Source organism: Pongo pygmaeus, chromosome 11, assembly GCF_028885625.2.
Source record: "Pongo pygmaeus isolate AG05252 chromosome 11, NHGRI_mPonPyg2-v2.0_pri, whole genome shotgun sequence".
Lineage (NCBI taxonomy): Eukaryota > Metazoa > Chordata > Mammalia > Primates > Hominidae > Pongo > Pongo pygmaeus.
The window spans coordinates 100,574,817-100,595,719 of NC_072384.2; the positions used below are offsets into that span (position 1 = coordinate 100,574,817).

Consider the following 20,903-nt stretch of genomic DNA (forward strand, 5'->3'; position numbering starts at 1 on the left):
AACCCTAAAAGAGTTCTTCCAGTTTCTAGCAGCATCTTACCTTGGGCAAGGTACTGTGCCACATATTTCAAGAAAAATATAACAGTCCTGTTTTCAAGGTGCTTCCCCAAAATCAAAAATATTTGGTTCCAAATTTCCCTGACTGGGTCTTAGAAGAGAATAAGCCAAAGAGAGGTAAGTCAACCTATCCCCTTAGACATTAACAGTCTTAGGAGAGAGGGAAGGTTTGTTCAACCTATAATTATTAAGCACTAGCTATGGAGCAAGCACTGAGAGTAAAGGACTGGACGAGACAAATAATGGGCATTCAACCTTACATTCCAGTACAACATGCAGAAAACTTGTTCTGTAAATATTTTAGGCTTTGTGGGCCATGCACAACTACTCAACTCAGCAGTTGTAGTCTGAAAGAAAGCATAGGCAAAACCTGAACAAATGAGCATTGCTAGTTCCAAGTTTATGGACACTGAAATTCCAATTTCACATAATTTTCATGTATCATAAAATATTCTTTTAAAAATACAGCTTTTTCAAACACTTAAATATGTAAAAGCCATTCTTAGATCATGGGCCAGACAAAAACAAATGGTGGTCCATGGGCCATAGTTTGCCTGCCCTTGTTCAAGTGGGAGAAACAGACACTAAGCAAAGTGGTGACAGATAGTGATAACTAGGGGTGAGGAAATGAGTGGACATTTAAGTTGAGGGCTAGGAGTAAGAATGAGTCCACCTTCTGCAGAGATGGAGGAAGGGTATTTTAAGAAGAAGGGAGAGCAAGTGGGAAGCCCTTCAGGCAGGAAAGGACTCAGCAATTTGTAGGAAGAGAAAGTCCACTAGTATGTCTGAGCCTTGGTGGGCATCAGGACAAAGGGGAAGATGAGATGGGATGAGGTTGAAGAGAGAGGCAAGAGCCCAGGCTCTAAAATATTGTGTGGCCGTGGTAGAAGTTTAATTTGACTCTAAGCATAATGAGAAGCTATTGAAAGGTTTTAAGGGAAGTGACACAATTGATTTACTATAAAAAAAAAAAAATAACTGCGGCTACTGAGATGAGAATGGATTGGAGAGGTGTGAGATGGAAGTAGATGACTATTGCAATAATCCAGGGGAGAAATGTCATAGTTCCTCCTTGAGTAGTGTTGGCAATAAAGAGAAGTGTATGGATGCAAGAGGTGTACTCAGGAGACAGACATGACATAAAATTTGTTGATGGATCAAATACAATGTGTTAATATGGATCCCCTGAGAAGCAAACAATATTATCAGATTAGACATGTGAGAGATTTATTGAAGGGAACACTTGTGAGGTAATAACAGGGAAGTATCTGAGGGGAATTAGGAAAAACGTTAGACAGTTTCAACCTTTGTGGAGAACAGGAAAGGAAGAGTAGGAAAAGTTGTAGATATGATACAGTTCTGAGAAAGTTTCAGCACAGCCAGTGGAAAGCCTTCAAGCCAAAGTCCCCCATATCAGAAGAGTTCTGTGTCTCCCAGGAATGGGCTTGCCTTAAATCCCTCTGCTCAGTTGCTGGCTGGGAGCAGTCAGTGGGCAGTGCAGCCTGGTGATAAATTTCAAAGGACAGCAGCTGAGGCATCAGTCAACAATGCTCCCTGCAATTGGAGATCTGAGAAGTGCATTTTCTTGGCTGCCATATATGGGATTTAAGGGAAAGGGAAAAATGTAGGAATATCTCTATATTGTTAATTTGAACAATGGGATAATAGTGAGTTTACCGAGTCAGTGAATTATGAGAGAGGAATAGGTTTGAGGGAAGAAATCAGAAGCTGTGTTTTGGACTACTAAGATTCAGATGCTTTTCAGACATTCAGGTAGAGAGATCAATTAGCAATTGAATAAATCTGGAGCTCAGGGGTAAAATTCTGTGTTGAAGGTGGATATTTGGAAAGCATAAGCATTTAAAGCTATGAGAGTGTATGAAACCATCTGCAGAAAGGGTAGATAAATGAGAAGAGACAACATGAAGCATTGACCTCAGCATTTAGAAGTCAGGCTTACAAGGAAGAGCCAAGAGGAAGGAGGGGAATCAGGAGCGTATGGAGTTACAGGAACCAAGAGAGCAAAGTGTCATTCATGTCAAATGCCGCTGAGAAATCAAGGGTCCATCATATTTGGTATTGTGGGAGTTCTAGGTGACCTTGACAAGAGCAGTTTCAATGTTGTGGTGAGGACGCAAACCAGCCAAAAATGGGCTGGAGAGTGAATGGGAGATGGAAGGCTGGATGTAACCCTTTAGAGAAGACTTTGTTGTAAATAGAAGTAGAGAAGTGAGGCTGTAGTGAAGGTGGGATAAGAGTCAAGAAAAGGAATTTTAGGATGAGAGTCATTCCAGCAGGTTATGCTGATGGAAATGATTCAGTAGATAGGCAGAGATTGGTGAGGCAGGAAGGGGAGGGAGGGGACAACTGAAGAAATGAAATACTTGGCAAAGCAAAAGGGTGTTAGAGCCAAAGCACAAATTAAGCAATTTTCATTTGACAAGAGCAGGGGTAGGAGGTAAAACACAGAAGACAGATTTAAGTTCAAGTAAGTTGTAGATTTCACAGAGGAGAGATGAGAAAAGTCTGACCAAATGGCTTCTGCATTCTCTATTTAGTCGAAAGCAAGGTCAAAGTCTGAGAGTAAAGGAGATGAGGAGTGGAAAAGGTGTGAAGAAGGGCGTAAGGTATGAATTATTTATCTTGGGAACTGAAAAGCAAACTTTCTATAGAAACTTGGTAGGATTGCTAAGAAGGGATGAGTGTCCCCTTGAAGATTGTAATCATTATAACATGGATGACAAGCTAGTCATCCCAGTTATATGACTTTTATCCAGCAACATTCAGCAGCTTCAGTACAGGTGCTGAGAAAGTAGATAACCCTGGGCTCAGCCAGAGTTGGGATTTAGCCAGGTAGTATGACACAAGGATTGATTACCATGATAGATCATAGATTCTAAGATGAGTAAGGAGGGAAGTATATGAATGTGGTGATGCATAGTGAAAAGGTAGTGAGATTAATGGATTTGAGATCTCAATGGAGTTGAGGAATTATTCAAATAGGGATACTAGAGTAAGTGAGCTAGAAGAATTAAAGGCAGTGGTCAGAGAGTATACTTGAATTCAAGATGCCAGAAGTCATGCAATGAATGTAATGCCAAGGCTCTGGGCTGAGATGGGGTGGAAAGAAAGTTAGCAGAGATGACAATTGTAAATAAATGGCAAGCCAGGTTGTAAGATGGGTTATGTAATGCCAAGGCTCTGGGATGAGATGGGGTGGAAACAAAGTTAGCAGAGGTGAAAATTGTAAAGAAATGGCAAGCTAGGTTGTAAGATGGGTTATCACCATAAGTAAATACAAAGTCAACAAGAATGAGTAGGCATAGAGAGAAAGATGATGAAACAGAAGCCATTGTTACCAATAATTGATGATCAAAAGAGTTGTAGAAAACTGCATTGAGGAAAGAAGGAGAGATCCTCTGTCCTGATGTATACATATAGTTAAAATTACCTAGGGCTTAGAAAGACAAAGAAGGGAAGTGTTTGGAAGCACTATTGAGAGAAAACAAAATGCCAGCCCCACCTCCTGATTCTGGAATATGGAGGGAGTGGAAGAAAAAGTAGTCTCCACCCAAGAAGTCTACAGTAGAAGCAGGACCTCTAAGAACAGACAACTTTCAGTTGAAAAAAAAAAATTAAGCAATAGTAACATTTTAGCCAGGTGTGGTGGCAGGTGCCTATAATCCCGGTTACCCAGGAGGCTGAGGCAGGAGAATCACTTGAACCCAGGAGGTGGAGGCTGCAGTGAGCCAAGATCACACCACTGCACTCCAGCCTGGGCAACAGAGCAAAAAAAAAAAAAAAAAAAAAAAAGAAGAAGAAGAAAGAAAGGAAGAAAGAAGTGATGGTAACATTTAAAAGTGAATTTTAAAGGGCTCTGTGGAGATGTTTGGAAGCAATGGGAACAGTGGAGAATTGTCTTATAATAGTGGACATATCAGAAGTATGAGGATGAGGTCCTCAGGTAACAGTGGACAACTTGGGGAATTGGGACTGCTGGGGTGATTATAGAAACAGGGTCTAGACATAATGAGAAAAGTCCTAATGGTCTATTAATGCAAGGTTCAAGCAAGGGCCAAATATTTAACTCAATAGCATTGGTATAACCCCACTTTCTGACTGCTTTCAATTGTATGGTGGACTGAGGGCAGGGAGGGTCTTATGTGGAACTGAAGCATCAGGAAAATCCTCGGGTGACTACTCCCTCCTGCAGCTCTCCTGGAAGGAAAGAACAATCCTAGCTCTGGTGCACAGAAGGTTGAAGGGAAGGGGGTAAAAAAGCAGTATATAACTCGGAACCTGAGTCATACACCTGATTAGACTTGAGACTGCCCTCCTCTTCTGGCACTCTTTAAGGTGGGAAAGATAGGTACTTGTCATGGTAAAGGAGAAGCAAATAACTTTGTGACTATCCTCCAGGAAAAGATTCCCAAACCATAAACACATTCCTCCTTCAAACCCAGGACAATGTATGGGAGAATGAAGGGTCTGGTTGCTTCTTTGTTCACAAAGGCTAGATGAGTTGGGACATTTTTCTTTTTGCAATGCCTGGTGCAGAGTGTGCAGTTCCACCAAGATAACACTGACAGGACAATATCTGAGCAGCCAGGCAATAGCAGCTATAGCTGCATAAATCTGAATTTCCCAATTCATTCTCTGAAAACCACACTACAGAACAATAAAAAGATCAAACAAAACTGCAGGAAATGCATGCCGCCTGCATAACTAAAAGAGAATGTTCAAATTTCAGTATATCTGTAAGTAGGAAATAAACATCCAGTCTCAACTAGCTGCGTCCCAAGATCTTGCCATAAACTTTCACAGAGATACAGTTCTGAGAAACAGAGATATAGAGCAGCCTGGAGAAAGTGAATAGAAGAGAGAAGAGGAGAGCTGTTGACAGGCCTGTGATTGATCTAAGAAAACCAGAAAAAAGAGGAAGTCCATCGTATGTGCTAACATACTGCAAAAGATTCCTAGGAGATAAAACCACTTGCTATATATGTTTTCTTAAAGTGCACATGATTCATGGGAACAGTCTATGAAATGCATTGCTTCTGGAGGTACAGAAGGTAAAAAGGATAGAGAGGCGCCCTTTGAATCTAAATGAAGAGGAAAATAAGTAAAAAGAAATTTTAGTGCCAAGTAAATGAGTTTCAAAGCTTTTTTTTTTTTTTTTTGGAGACAAAATCTCACTCTGTTGCCCAAGCTGGAGTGCAGTGGCACAATCTCAGCTCACTGGAACCTCTGCCTCCTGTGTTCAAGGGATTCTCCTGTCTCAACCTCCCAAGTAGCTGGGATTACAGGCATGTACCACCATGCCTGGCTAATTTTTTGTATTTTTAGTAGAGACGGGGTTTCACCATGTTGGCTAGGCTGGTCTCGAACTCCTGACCTCAAGTAATCCATCTGCCTCGGCCTCCAAAGTGCTGGGATTGCAGGCGTGAGCCACTGCGCTGGGCCTCAAAGCTTTAAAAATATGCAATCTTTAGCTACATACACATGCATGTGCATGCATGTACACATGCAAAAGCCATCCATTGAAAAACTGTATTTCACTGCAGAAGAGAATACCCTTGAACTTGAAATCTCATAAACCACATCAAATCTTTGAAATGAACAGATAATGTATTATTCAAGGTTTTCCAGATAAACAGAACCAATAATTAGTATGTGCATATATATGTAGATGTAGATACAGATATAGATTAGAAATATGCATTTAATATAAAGCATTGGCTCACACAAATATGAAGGCTGAGAGGTCTCATGATCTGCTCTCTGCAAGATGGAGACCCAGGAAAGCCAGTGGTATAGCTCAAAGGCCTGAAAGCCAGAGAACTGACTACACAAATTCCAAGCTGAGTGTGAAGACCTGAGAACCATGAGCCCTGAGCCAGGGCAGGTGAAGGTTGCTATGCCTGCTCAAAACACAGGCAGAGACCTAGCAAATCTTCGCTTCCTCTACCTTTGTGTTCTGTTCAGGCCCTCAGTGGAATGCATGGTACCAGCCCACACTGGGGAGGTCAGTCTGTTTTCTCAGTCTCCCAATTTAAATGCTAGTCTCTTCCAGAAGCACTCTCACAGTCATATCCAGAAATAATACTTAACCAGATAGCTGGGCATTCCATGATCCAGTCAAGTTAACATATAAAATTAACTACCACAGGTGAAAACAGAGTAAATATATGCAAAACCATTATAAGAAGAAAACAGAAAACAAGACTATGTCAGCTGATGAAAATTCTCCTCTCCCCCTGAAAAGAATCCAAAGCAGAAGAAAACTGACATAAACTCCAAAGTGAAGTAAATATCTTCAAAGAAGCTTTTGGGAATATGAAAAAAACACCTTGAATCAGAAATTTTAAAGTAAAAATGGACAAAAAATGGGAAGAAATAAAAGAGAGTGTGTTAGATCCAAGAAAGAAATATAAGAAAAAGACAAATTACTGCAGAAGTGAAGAACAGATTGCAAAGTTTCCAAAGGAAAAGAGAATTAAATAAAATCTTAATAAGGGACAGGGAAATAACCAAGATATGAAAAGAAGATACAAAACTAAAAGCTTTGAGAGAAAAGAAGTGGTTGAAATGGAAGACATTTCAGAGAGAAGTAGTTGAAATGGAAGACAGGCAAAGAAGAAACAACATACAAATTATTGCAGTCCTTAAGGGATATACACAAACAACAAAGGAACAGAACTAATATTTGGGACCATAATCCAAGCATGTTTCAGGATATAAAAGAATATATAAATCTATATACCAAAAAGACTCATCAATTATGTGGGAAAATTAACCCAGAATTGTCAACTTTAAACCATATGCAAGTAAAATTATTAGATTTCAAAGATAAAGAAAAAATCCCCAAGATCTCCAACGGAAAAAAGATCAAGAAATTACAAAGACAAGAGAATTAGACTGGCACAGGACTGCTCAAAAACAATATATGAGCAAGGCAACAATGGAACAGCAGTTTAAAAAAAAACTCAAGGAAAAAAGTGTGAATCAAGGACTTCCAGGCAACCCATTCTTCAAGTATTAAATATCAAGCCAAGAAAAGATGAGTTTTAAACATGAAAAAATTTAGGGAGTTTTTAATACATGAACCCTTCTTGAAGAATCTTTGAAAAGATGATTTCTGCTCAACCAAGTAGCAGAACTTTCTCAAAAGGACAGACGGTGATCGTTTACTATATTTAATTGTAGACCTAAGACTAAACAAAGGTGAGGACAAAGCTAACAAAATATTGTTGTATGTTGATATGGTTTGGCTGTGTCCCCACCCAAATCTCATCTTGAATTTTAGCTCCCATAATCCCCATGTGTCATGGGAGGGACCTGTTGGGAGGTAATTGAATCATGGGGGTGGGTTTTTTCTGTGTTGTTCTTGTGATAGTGAGTAAGTCTCACGAGATCTGATGGTTTTATAAAGGGCAGTTCCCCTACACACGCTCTCTTGCCTTCCACCATGTAAGACATGCCTTTGCTCCACCTTCACCTTCTGCCATGATTGTGAGGCCTCTTTGGCCATGTGGAGCTGTGAGTCCATTAAACCTCGTTTACTTTATAAATTACCCAGTCTCAGGTACGTCTTTATTGGCAGCATGAGAACGGACTAATGCATATGTTATATGTAGTATATTTTGACAAAGTAGAAATAACACAACTGAAAATGGGAAAAGGGAACAAGAAAGAGGAAAATAGAATAAGCTTATCAATTGTGATATAGGCAATGGATAGGGGTTAAGGGACAATATTAAAATTTAAAAATCAGATAATCGAAAGTTAAATAAAAAACAGGGAATGAAGTTTCTTAAAAAAAGTATAGTACAAAGATAACCAGTAGAATAAAACTGTAAGCTTTCTTAAATACAAAAATTTTTTTTAATTAAAATAGCAAAAAAAAGTATCATGCAAAGAAAGAAACACAGCAAATATAAAACACAGTTTTAAGATTATTATAGTATAAAATATGTATAACAAAATAAGTCGAACTGTCATATTAATGAGTATGAATGAGTTTAACTTATCTATTAAAAGCAAAAGATTTCCACTGGATGTGCTCATGCCCATAATCCTAGCACTTTGAGAGGCCGAGGCAGGCAGATCACCTGAGGTCAGGAGTTCGAGACCAGCCTGGTCAACATGGTGAACTCCGTCTCTACTAAAAATACAAAAAGTAGCCGGGTGTGGTGGTGGGCGCCTATAATCCCATCTACTCAGGAGGTTGAGGCAGGAGAATCACTTGAACCCAGGAGGCAGAGGTTGCAGTAAGCCGAGATCATGCCACTGCACTCCAGCCTGGATGACAGAGAGAGAGACTCTGTTTCAAAAAAAAAAAAAAAAAAAAAGGCAAAAGAGATTTTCAATTTTGTTCACAAAGCAAGATGCTGAAAATAAGAGACATGACTGATTCAAAATGATTCAGAAAGTCTAAAAAGGGATGGGCAAACGTACACTAGACAAATGGAAACAACAACAAAGGAGGGGTTGTGATACTAATGTCAAGATAAAGTTTAAACCAAAATGCATTAAATGAGACAAAGGAGGGCATGTTTTCATGCCACAGTTCACAATGGATATACTACAGTTATGAATTCTGTTCACCAAATAACAGCAACCTTTATAAGGAAAAACTACAGGACATGCAAAGAAACACTGATAGACACACACTAACAAAAAGACTTCAAGACACTACCTTCAGTACAAAACAGACTCAGTAGCCAAAAAAGAGGAATGAATGTAGACCTAAGTCATATAAGCAATAATATAGATCTTACAGATACACAGCCATGCATCACTTAAGGATGGGAATATGTTCTGAGAAATTCATCTTTATGCAATTTCATTGTTGTGTGAACATCATAGAGTGCACTTACACAAATCTAGATGGCATAGCCTACTATACACCTAGGCAATATTGTGTAGGCTATTACCCCTAGGCTACAAACCTGTACAGAGTGATACTGTACTGAATACTAGAGGCAATGGTAACACAATGGTATTTGTATATCTAAACGTATCTAAACATAGAAAAGGTATAGTAAAAATATGATACAAATGACTTTGAAAAATGGTACACCTGCATAGGGCACTTACCATGAATGGGGCTTGGAGGACTGGAAGTTGCTCTGGGTGAGTCAGTGAGTGAGTGGTGAATGAATGTGAAGGCCCAGGACATTACTGTATATTAGGGTAGGCTTTATAAACACTATACACTTAGGCTACCTTAATTTATTTAAAAAATAAAGGAATTGTGCTATGATGTTATAATGACTACAATGTCACTAGGCAACAGGAATGTTTTAGCTCCATTATAATCTTATGGGACCACCATCATACATTTGTTTGGTAGTTGACTGAAACATCATAATGTGGGGCATGACTATAATTATTTTATTTCCTTCTGTTAGAGAAACTGTTTACAGGAGATAAGGAAGTTTTGGTTTATGCCTAAATAATTTCACTTACCTTAGTTTTTACTGAAATAAAAGCATAAAAATTTTAAATGTAGAGTTGCCTTTCTTTTAAGGAAGCAAATGTTTTGAAGATAACTGTCCAACATTTATGTGAATGTGAAAACTTACAAAGCACTCTGGTTTTCAAACTTATCTATGCCTACAATATCTGGTCTTTCTTCTCTTCTTCCCACCACAAAGGAAAAGGAGACCCTTCAGCTCACAGCTTAGCCCTGATTCTAACCCCTGCCTCACCACTACTAACTGCTTTCCTATGTCAGCCTCTCTCCCTCTACCAGCTCCTTTATCCAGCTTTTAGAAAGAATATGTGAACCCCAAAAATTTGAGACAGGTCTCAGTTAATTTAGAAAGTTTATTTTGCCAAAGTTAAGGACTCGCACCTGTGACACAGCCTCAGGAAGTCCTGATGACATGTGCCCAAGGTGGTCGGGGCACAGCTTTGTTTTATACATTTTAAGGAGGCATGAGACATCAATCAATATATGTAAGAAGTACATTGGTTCCACCCAGAAAGGTGGGGACAACTTGAAGCAGGGACGGGGCTTCCAGGTCACAGGTAAATGAGAGACAAATGATTGCATTCTTTTGAGTTTCTGATAGGCTTTTCCGAAGGAGACAATCAGAATGTACATTTATCTCAGTGAGCAGAGGGATGACTTTGAATAGAATGGGAGGAAAGTTTTGCCCTGAACAGTTTCTAGCTTGACTTTTCCTTTTAGCTTAGTAATTTTGGGGCCCCAAGATTTTGCTCTCACAAATACAAACCCTCCCTCCAACCTCATTCCCCTGTAGCTATTGTTACTTCTTTCTTGATCCTCAAAGAAATGTCTATTTTCATCTCTGCATCCTCTCTGCTGCAAAAGGAATGACTCCTTAACTGTCAAACCCCAGGACTGTTCTCACTCAGGTCTTCCTGCTGCCTAAGACCAGGTTGGCAGTCCCTTCCCAACCATCATTCCTCCCTCAGCCCTCCCACGTGTCTCCTTCTACCTCTCACTGCCTCTCTTGCTGCCTTTTCATCTTTCCTCCATTCATTGATGTTCACCGTGATTCTACCTTCTACTCTTCTTGTGCCTCTACACAGTCTTCCTCCACAACTTAATCAACTCTTGTGATTTCTAATTACTATTTGCTGCTGACTCCCAAATCCAAGCATCCCTTTTCAGCTCCATATTTCTATTTCTGTGAGCCTACTGGACATTTCCGACTAGATCTCCTAAATAGCAGAGTTATTATTTTCCACAACTGCTATTCCTTTGCATTTTCAATGAAGAGTGGAAAAGGGAAGGCTATATGACGAGGAAGGGTATGGGGGTCTCTGGGACCCCATCCAGCAGCCAGAGAATGTCCATATGGAAATAACTCTGGAGACATGGGCTTCAGGACCATGCCAGCAGCGTGGTACATGTAAGTGTGAGTCCACTGGTAAAGCCAGTGAGTACAGCAGCTATCTTTTCAGGCCCCTTCCTCAAGCCTCCACTTTGTATGGTTTGGATTTTATGACTGGAGATATTGAGTAAAGGAGTACTTTAAGCTTTTCGGACTTCCTGCAGAGGCACAGGGTGGAGGTTGAGAAGTAGACTACACCCTGGTCTCTCAGTGTCATCCAACATCTGGACTGGAGTAACGTAGAGAAAGGAGTCGCCATGAGAACCATGGCTAGAGGTTATCTAGCTGAACAAGTGGTAGACCAAATTCCCTGATTATTTTATCCCTTTCCAGACAAGCTTCCCTTCCACACACACATATACCTTGGTCAGACATAAGGAAGCTTGGTGCTCCTGTTACATATTCCCTGCCCTTGCCTAAACCACAGAAATGTTCTTGAATCACCTCAAGGCTCAAAGACCCCTTCCATCTATCCCCAACATCGCTCTTGGATTTTCTAGAGTTAATCAGATCTTTATCACTCCCTTTTCTTAAACTTCTTGAGAGTTTAAGCACTGCTCCCTCCCCCACCCCTGCTGCTTTCCTTCATTGTCCACACAAAGTAAAGCTTCTTAGCTGCGCATCTAAGATCCTTCTGTTACTTGACTTTGTCTAACCTCTCAGCCTTTGCTCCCCCCATCTGACCACATGCGTCCTAGGCAGCTCTGAACTGCTTCCTGGGACAGGCCATGTGCTGTCAGCCTAATGAATCCCACCTAACTTGGCCTTCGAGGTTCCACTGCTATGTGACTTCCCCTGAAGATTCATCTTCCCTCTTCTTTAAGAGCTGCTCTTTGTTTCCTAAATCAATTCTTTCTTTCTTTGTGTCTTTCTTTCTTTCTCTCTTTCTTTCTTTCTTTCTTTCTCTCTCTCTCTTTCTTTCTTTCCTTCCTTCTTTCTTGAGAAAAGGGTCTTGCTAAATTACCCAGGCTAGTCTTCAACTCCTAGGCTTAAGTGATCCTCCTGCCCTGGCCTCCCAAAATGCTGGGATTACAGGTGTGAGTCACCGTAGCTGTCCTGTTTCCTAAATGCTTTGATAGCATCTTTTGCAAACCTCACTTAACATCTACATATCACAATATACAGGAATGGATTGTTTGCTTGTCTACTGTCTCCCCAAAGGAAAGAACATTTGCCTCATCTATCTTTACCCTCAGCAAAATGCCAGGTGCAAAGGGGCTCCTGATAAATGTATATTGAAGAAAAAGAGGAGGCTGACAAGCAGGAAACATGAGGAAATTAGCATGATGGATACCATGCCTCAAAACTAAAGTGACAAATGACAAAGTAATTCTCTCACTATCTTGAGAGACTCAGGCCAGGCTGCCTGGGTTCAAATACCAGCTGCACCACTTAACTAAACCTTGTAGAAGTTACTTAAATTTTTGGTGCTTTCTTGGTTCCACCCAGAAAGGTAGGGACAATTTCCTCAACTTTAAAAAGGAAATAATGGTACCTACCACATAGGATCATTTTGAGAACTAAAAAGGCATTTAAAGGGCTTGACACAGTGTCTAGAACATGATAAGCCCTTAATAAATATTATCTGCTGCTGTTATAATGATTAGCTATCCATCACCCAGCACAGCTTATTTAACTGCTTTCTATTAAATAAAATAAAAGTAATTATTGTAGTAAAGTTGCATAAAATACTGAAATGAACCTTTGTCATTCTTTTGGCCGCCTAGCTCAAAATGCATTCCTGAGTTTGGGTAATTCCTCACCTTATGAGTCTAGGTTACCTCTCACTAAGAAGCCACCGTCATCATAGTCATCATCATCATCAAAACAACAACAAAAGCCAGACACAGGCTGTTCAGGACTCCCTTGCGGCAGGACTTGTAGCATATGATTTAGGTTTGACGAGTCAGACACACCCAAACCAGGTCTAGCAACAGGAGCTAGTAATGCCAAGCAGCAGTGATGGGAAAACTGCAGCACAACTATGCCCACTTTCCCATATGTAGTGGTGGTCCCAGTGGTCCCAGCAGCAGTGGTGGCATCTAGTGCCACTGTTGGCTGTACAAGATCAGCTGCATCCTCAAAGGGCTATTTTTGGTAGCATGACCATGGCTAGGTGCTTGTCTGCTGCCAAGCTCCCCTTACTTTCCAAGCCTGTATCTCTATCCTACCCAGAAATGCTTTAACCCACCCAATATTCTTTTCTGCTTCTATCAGCCTGGGTTAATTTTCCTTGGTGCAATTCATCCTGCCAGACTGGTACAGATGATCAGATCAGATGGTTTCATAAGATGTAAGCACACTCCTTCTACTTTGTTTTATTGCTTTATTGATTTGCAGTGTTCTTTACTTGGCTCCTACTCAGGGACTGTTCTTGGATGATTTTTGTTTTAGTAATGCTGATATGTTAAAGAGGGTTTTTCTGGTTTTTTGTTTTTTGGCAATTACACTTTCTCTCTTTCCTTTCCTTCCCATCCCTTTTTTGGTGTGAGTGATTGTGTCTTAGGACAATCAAATTTTAATTGACTGGAATCTATGCTTAGGTAGAGAAAATCAGGCAACTAATGAGTATAAGAATAAAGGAAAACAGATGGAGAGGAGCAAAATCAGTGCCCAGTGCAGGAGAGTATCACAACAGGACTGTGAGCTCATTTAATGTAACTAGTTTATTTTATAGATGAAATACTTGAAACAAGGAACACACAGCTAATGGCTCAGCCACAACAATAATAACTGCATCTCCAGACTTCTCATCCAGGGCTCCTGCCTCTATCCATTATACCAAGAGGCAAAAGGCAAATAACTAAAAAGCAAGCTGAGATCACGTTAAATTTAACCCGATTAATTATACTTTTAGGTTTATGGTTGTATATGATACTAATTTACATTTTCAAGAGGTTTTACAATTTACAAAGCAGTTAAATCCTTTCAACTGCTCTGAGATAAGGTAGCACTTTTTTTTTTTTTTTTTTTTTTGAGACGGAGTCTCGCTCTGTCGCCCAGGCTGGAGTGCAGTGGCGCGATCTTGGCTCACTGCAAGCTCCGCCTCCCGGGTTCACGCCATTCTCCTGCCTCAGCCTCCCGAGGAGCTGGGACTACAGGCGCCTGCCACCACGCCCGGCTAATTTTTTTGTATTTTTAGTAGAGACGGGGTTTCACTGTGTTAGCCAGGATGGTCTCGCTCTCCTGACCTCGTGATCCGCCCGCTTCGGCCTCCGAAAGTGCTGGGATTACAGGCGTGAGCCACCGCGCCCGGCTAGCACTTTTTTTTTTTTTTTAAAGAGGTCTTGGTATTCATGTCTTGATAAATGTTTTAGCATCTCTCCTACCTCTGACTTTCCTGTCTTCCTTTTCTATTTGTTTTGGTTTTGAAGCTGTAACTACAAAATGTGTCCATTGGGAAGAGAGCAATATTAATGTATTTGAACAAAAGGGCCCATTGATTGAAACCATCATAAAAATATATGGGATGCTGTTATTAACTCCATTTTACAAATGAGGAAACGGAAGCCCAGAGAGATTAAGTGGTTTGGCCAAGATTAAATAACCATTAAATGGCACAGTCACTACAAGGTTCATTTAAAAAAACGTATAACATACATTGAGCATTTAATGTGTCAGCCTGGGTAAACAAGATATAGTGCTAGTTAACTCCTAGGAAGGCATAAATTTCTATAACCAGTATATTACTTTCTAAACCACTGTTATTGAAATTTTTATTTTACTGTCTTCTGGAATTTTAGCAGCTGGACAATCAGTAAATACTTTTCTACTTACACAAGATTCACGTAACTATCTGTTTGGAGACTGATCGTGATATATATTAGACTATAAGGTCTTAACTCAAAAGCATGTTTTGCATCATTTGTCTAGATTATCTAAAGTAAAAATGGAAAGCTGTAATTCTCAAATGTCTTCGAATGAACAAAAAATTGACAAGAATATGAAGTTGACTGCATTACTGTATAATCAATTATTGGAACCTTGATTTAACAAGCTATTTTCATTTTCAGTCCAATGGCATACAAAGAGAAAATTTTATTCTTTGTAGTTTCTCCAAATTCTTTGTAAAAATTATGAAAGTAATTTGCGAAAAATGAGCGAATTGACATGGAATATAAGGTGAATAATACATTTTTAAAATGTAGTTGTGTATAACGGAAAACGTCATTCTTGTATATTCAGCTAAAACAGACCATTAGTGCAAGACCTAAATATTAATGAGATCCGGGATTTGCAACGAAATGTCATTGCTGCTTTTCCCCCAGAAAGTTAAAAGAAAAATGGGGAGAGCTTTAGTGAAAACTAAAGGTGCTGGCGTCACAATTGGAAATGCAAGGATGCAGAAGAAATGGTAAGATGTGGGTGGGTAGTATCCCAGTAAACAACATAAACCTTCTAACAGACTTGAGGTGGCTGTCAAGCCTTTCAGACATGTGATTGATAATGAATGTCAGAGAAGCGTTTCCTTTTCCATCAACGCTTCAGGAGACAGCGGACCGCCACCAACACGGGGCGGAAGAGCGCCCCTGTCACGCAGACTGTGCCCCCCTGTCACACAGACCGTGCCGCCCCCAGCTCGCCTGGGCACGCCCCTTCCTGCCCCCGCAGCGGGGTCCCGCCCTTTGCGCCTTTCACTTCCTAGTAACCGCCCTCCCTTGCGCCATCTTCGCAGGACCCGATTGGCTGATGGGGCAACCGCTAACGGCTGTGGCGTTTAAACCCAAGCCGCAGCCGCTGCTGCTCGCCGAGCGCCCGGAGCTGGGTGGGGGTGCCCCACGCTGAAAGAGAGGTAAGTTAGTGGCCTGCGGCATTTGATGTGACCGCCCTCTCCCTGTCGGGATCGGTGTCGTTCTTGAGTCGGTTCTCTAGGCGCTGTCCGCCTCGGTCTCCGGCTCGTCTTCCGCCCTCTGTCCTCCGAGATCCGGGACGGCGGCCCCTCTCCGGCTCCGAGGGGTTCGTTGACGGAGTCCTGTTTTGGCTTTGAGTCGCTGCCTCTTGTTTCTGAGATTTGAGCCTCCGGCAGGGCGAGCGGGGAGAGCCACCAGTTAGGTCTGCTACTTAAGGGAAGATATTTCTGTCTCTGGGACTGCTCTACTCTCTTGAACAGTTTCTAGGGCATTGTGAGCGCTCAGTACGTGTCTGTGGAATGAATGTTAGAGACTGCGTGCCAAAGTTCTCGAAGGAGCCCTCTCCTTCGAGAGGCTGGCTGAAGGCGAAAGGGTGATGGAAGACTGGGGAGAACTTGGAACTTAGAACTTGAGCTGCTTGATGTACAGGTAGGATTTCAGTAGAGAATAGGGACAATGATTTTTTAGATGAGGTATCCGATTCAGGAGAATTGGTTGTGGAACTGAGTATTTCGTATTTAGAGATAGTCGAGATGCTGGCCGGACAAGTGTCACAGAGTGCTGGTATTGAGTGCTGACAGTATACCAGGTCCCGTACTAGACACTGTACATACATTGACTCATTTAGTCCCTACAAGGAGATGCCCTTATTTTTTATGGTTTTATAAATCTGGAAATTGAGACGAAGAGGTGTTGAGATCACGTAGCTATGAAACGTTGTAACTGGAGCTCCAACACAGTTGTAATCACTATCATAATGTCTCAGTGTCTATATGGTAAATTACCCTGGAACAGTACCCCAAATGCCTGGTTCTGGCTCCTAAAGTTTCCCTTGGTGAGGTCATTGATGTAGGGGGTTGCAGGGCAGTGTCAAGGAACACTCCCAGATTTCTGGCATGAGGATTTGAATAGGCGATTGACAGTGTCATTTATTAAATTAAGGAATTGTGTCAGAACCAGCTTATTAGGGAGGGCAATCCAGCTGTGTTTTCCTAATTAGTAAAATGAGATTTGATATTCCAGACTGGATTTTTTGGGAGATGAACTAGATTTCTATGTTAGGATCCCTTTCAGGTGTGTGAGATGAAACAGTTTGTGGGGAGTTTCTGTGTTCTGCTGTCTTTGAGATAGATAGTAATCTTTGATTTTAAAGTTTCTTTCTGGCAAAACGTTTAAAAGAACGGTTGAGCCTTAATCTTGAAAGGTTTCTGGTTCAACTTATTCCCCATTGCAGAAATTTCTTCTAAAACCATCTTTCCGTTATTTGCTTGACACCTTCCAACATCTGCTTAACACTTTCAAAGGAGACCCATTCCAAGAGTGGGCAGTTTTTCTATTGGAAAGTTCTTCCATTCATTCATAGTCACTTCTTCCACAAATGTTTATCCAGCAGCTGCTATGTGGCAGGCACATTTCTGTACTAAGGTACAGAAGCAAACTTGACAAAAGTTTATGCCCTCATTGAACTTACAATTTAGTAGGAGAAAACAGATAATAAGTTAAGTAAACTATTTAATTTTATCTTAGACATTGATAAGTTAATGGAGAAAAATAAAACAGAAGGGGAGAATGGGGGTAAGTAGTTTGGACTGGGAAGGCTCACTAAGAAAGTGACATTTTGGCAAATGCTCGAAGGAAGTGAGCAAGCTCTGTGGTCATTTGAAGGAAGAGTTGATACAAAGGGAAAAAAGAATAAAAGTTTCTGCTTTAGAGCATGTCAAGGTAGGCAGTGTGGCCAGAGATTATTGAGCAAGAGGAAGATTAATGAAAAGGATTAGAAAGGTTCACTGATGATGAATTGGGGAAGAGAAGTGTCAAATTGTATAGTACTTTCTAGGCCATTTTAAAGATTGAGTGAGATGGAAAGCTACTGGAGAGTTTTTTTAACATGGGAGTAACATGAATTTACTTAAGCTTTAAAAGGATCATTGTGGTTGCTAGGTTAAGAATAGATAGTCAGGGAGAAAATGGAGGCAGGGAACACCATTCATGTAGCTATAGCAAATAATGTACATGAGAGAGAATGGCAACTTGGATCAAAGTGGTAGCAGTAGAAATAGTGGTAAGTAGCCCAGGTGGATGCATTGTGAAAGCTGGGCCAGCATAATTGATGATAGAATAGATGTGGGATATGAAAGAGAACTTTCTGACCTGAGCAGCTGAAAGGATGGAGTTGTCATTAAGTGAGCTAGGGAGGACATGGTGGAGTAGGTTGGGATGGGGGGGAGTTTAGGACATGTTAAATTTGAGATGTGTGTTAGACATCCTAGTTGGAGATGAGTAGTAGGCAATTGGATGAATAAATCTGGAGTTCAAGGGAAAAGTCTAGATTGGGAACACAAATTTGAGAGTTATCAGCATTTAGATTTAAAAGCCAGGATACTGGCTGATAGACCAGGGAGTATATGTAAATATAAAAGAGATGAGATCCAAGGACTGAGATCTAGGGCACTCCAGTGGTAAGAGGTTAGAGAGATGAAGAATAACCAGCAAGAGAGACTGAGAAGTGGTCAGCGAGGCAGGAGAAAATCCTGCCTCAGAACAAACAGAAGAATGTGCTATTTTGCAACCAAGTGAAGAGCGTATTTCAAAAGGAAGGAATGACTTGATATTAAATGCTTTTCACAGATCAAGTAAAAAGAGACTAGGCCTGACCACAGTATTTGATTTAACAACATAGTAATTCAGTGCCCTTAATGAACAGTTTCCATATAGTAGTGGTGACAGCAGAAATTTCATTGTAGTGGATCAAGAGACTGGGAGGAGATGAATTGGAGACAGCAAGTATAGACAACTCTCTAAAGGAGTTTTGCTGTAAAGGGAAGCAGGGAAATCAGGTCATAGCATTCCAGCATCAAGGGACCACTTGTATTTTCTTAAATGTTTCATTTTCATGCATTTACACATGCCATTCTTTCTTCCTGGAATGCCCTTCCTAATCTTGATGCCTGACAAGTTCTTAGTTTCTAAGACTTACTTATTCATTCAACAAATATTTACTGTGTTGATATCATTTGTAAGGCACTATTCCATGAGCTGGGGAATATATCAGTGAATAAAACGTAAAAATCCATGACCTCCTAGAATTTAAATTCTAGTTGGGGAAGACAGACAATAAATAAATCTATAGTATGTTAGATAGTGATAGATGTTGGGGGAAGGAGCTACAGTTTTGTTTTGTGTTTTGTTTTTGAGACAGAGTCTCACTCTGTCACCCAGGCTGGAGTGCCATGATTTGATCTCAGCTCACTGCAGCCTCCACCTCCCAGGTTCAAGCATTTCTCTTGCCTCAGCCTCCTGAGTACCTGGGATTACAGGCACCCGCCACCATGCCCAGCTAATTTTTTTGTATTTTTAGTAGAGACGGGTTTCACCATGTTGGCTAGGCTGGTCTCGAACTCCTGACCTCAGGTGATCCACCCACCTCAGCCTCCCAAAGTGCTGGGATTGCTGGCATGAGCCACTGCACCCGGCCTGGAGCTACAGTTTTAAGTGACCTCACTGAGAAGGTGACATTTGAAGAGACTTGATGGAGGAGAGTGAATGGGCCATTTGTATATCTGGAAGAAGATGTTTCTAAACAGCATTTATTCTAAATGCAGAATAACCAGTATAAAGGACCTGAGGCTGAAGAATGCCTGGCATATGCTCCAAACAGCTAGATCTTGGTGGCCAGTATGGCCTGAGGGGAATGCGATAGAGGGAGAGGAGGAGGAGTTCAAATTAGAGAAGTGCAGAGCTAGTGGAGAGACCGTACTAAGGACTTTGGAGAGAAGTGGGAACCGTGGGAGAGTTTTAGATTGTATAAATTAATTCACTGTAGGGACAGCAGCAGTGGAAATAGGGAGTCAAAGCCTGTTGCAGAAACTCAAGTGAGACATGGTAGTGACTCTGACTAGGTTGGCAGCAATGGACATACTGAGAATTGGTCAGATTCTAAATATATTGTGAAGGTATAAGTTGAGATATGAGAGAGATTTTTGACCTGAGCAACTGAAAGGATGAAGTTACCATGAACTGAAATAGAAAATGCTCTGAGTGAAGCAGGTTTGGTCAAGTTAAATGTGGTGCATCTACTTTAGTTATTCAAGTGAAATTGTGGAGTAGACAGTTGGGTATATGAATCCAGAGTTCAGGAAAGAGATCCAAACTGAGGACATAATTATGGAGTTCTTGGCATCTGGCTGGTATTTTAAGTGATGAGACTGTATGAAATCACCAAAGAAGGTAGTGTAGATAAAGAGAGGAAGTTCAAGGAAAGACCCTGTTAGAGGTTGGAAGAACCTGTAAAAGAGACAGAGGAGGAACAGGTAGGTAGGTAGGTAGGAAAAAAACGTAGGACTTTGATGTTCTAGAAGCCAAGGAAATACAATTTTTGAGGAAGGAGAAATTAACCACATTAAAATGCTGCTGATAGATCAAGTTAGATGAAGACTGAGAATTGACTATTAGATTTAGCAGCACAGAAGTCATCAGAGATCTTGGAAAAAAGCAGTTTTGGTGGAATAGTCCAAGTGAAGGCCTGATTGAAGTAGGTTTATGAGAAGGTTGGAAACTGAGTATAGACAATTTTTTCAAGGAGATTTGCTGTAAAGGTCTGCAGAGAATTGGAGTGGTAGTCTAAGTATGAAGTGGGAACAAAAGAGGGTTCTTTAAGGTGAGGAAATAGCAGTGTGTTTGTATATTGATGAGAATGGTCCAGTGGAAAAGGAAAAAACTGATGATATAGGGAAAGAATTGTTGGAATGATGTCTTTAAGGAGGCAGGAAGGCCTGGGATCCAGTGCATGGATCCGTATCTAGGAACACAGTTGATCCCTAAAAACAGGAGAGAAAACAGATACACAGATACAGGTATGCTTTGTGGGTAATTGCAATGGAAGTTTTCAGAAAGTTCTCCACAGGTTGCTTCAGTGTTCTGAGAGAGAATAACAGTGAGTGAGGATATGAAATAATTCATAAAGAGGAGTGACCCAGGGATTGATAACAGCAGTGAAGGGAAAGGGGTAATAGAGTCTAGTGGCAGTATATTCAAGGATGGGAATTTTTAGGGAGGAGGGAAGATGAATGGTCTGCACGCATGAATGTGTTGTAGCCTCTAGAAGGGGTGTGGGAGGGAAAACAGCCCC

General features: G+C 40.9%; 1 protein-coding gene across 2 annotated transcripts in view; it reads left to right on the top strand.

Moving 5' to 3' along the window:
- Window positions 1–13,585: 13,585 nt before the first annotated feature.
- Window positions 13,586–20,903, top strand: part of SGO2 (shugoshin 2) — a 60,361-nt gene continuing 53,043 nt past the window's right edge. Inside the window, exon 1 of one of the 2 annotated variants that reach the window (XM_054476814.2) lies at window positions 13,586–15,717. The gene's annotated coding sequence lies outside the window, so the exon portion shown is untranslated. The other variant, XM_054476816.2, reaches the window with a different exon arrangement.